The following is an 810-nucleotide window of genomic DNA, read 5'->3' on the forward strand; positions in this document are numbered from 1 at the left end:
GATCATTGTTATAGTCATATTCCTGTATCATGTTCCCTGGTGGTCAGGTCATGATCATTGTTATAGTCATATTCCTGTATCATGTTCCCTGGTGGTCAGGTCATGATCATTGTTATAGTCATATTCCTGTATCATGTTCCCTGGTGGTCAGGTCATGATCATTGTTATAGTCATATTCCTGTATCATGTTCCCTGGTGGTCAGGTCATGATCATTGTTATAGTCATATTCCTGTATCATGTTCCCTGGTGGTCAGGTCATGATCATTGTTATAGTCATATTCCTGTATCATGTTCCCTGGTGGTCAGGTCATGATCATTGTTATAGTCATATTCCTGTATCATGTTCCCTGGTGGTCAGGTCATGATCATTGTTATAGTCATATTCCTGTATCATGTTCCCTGGTGGTCAGGTCATGATCATTGTTATAGTCATATTCCTGTATCATGTTCCCTGGTGGTCAGGTCATGATCATTGTTATAGTCATATTCCTGTATCATGTTCCCTGGTGGTCAGGTCACGATCATTGTTATAGTCATATTCCTGTATCATGTTCCCTGGTGGTCAGGTCACGATCATTGTTATAGTCATATTCCTGTATCATGTTCCCTGGTGGTCAGGTCACGATCATTGTTATAGTCATATTCCTGTATCATGTTCCCTGGTGGTCAGGTCAAGCCACCATGACCCATCATGTTGACCAAATGGTAAGTTTATTATGGCCACAGTAATGGCTAGGCTGGGGTTCTCCACTGCTTTATACCAAGTAGTTTCGACCTCCTGCGTCTTGGAACATTTCACGTATTCTAAC

Source organism: Panulirus ornatus, chromosome 61, assembly GCF_036320965.1.
Source record: "Panulirus ornatus isolate Po-2019 chromosome 61, ASM3632096v1, whole genome shotgun sequence".
Lineage (NCBI taxonomy): Eukaryota > Metazoa > Arthropoda > Malacostraca > Decapoda > Palinuridae > Panulirus > Panulirus ornatus.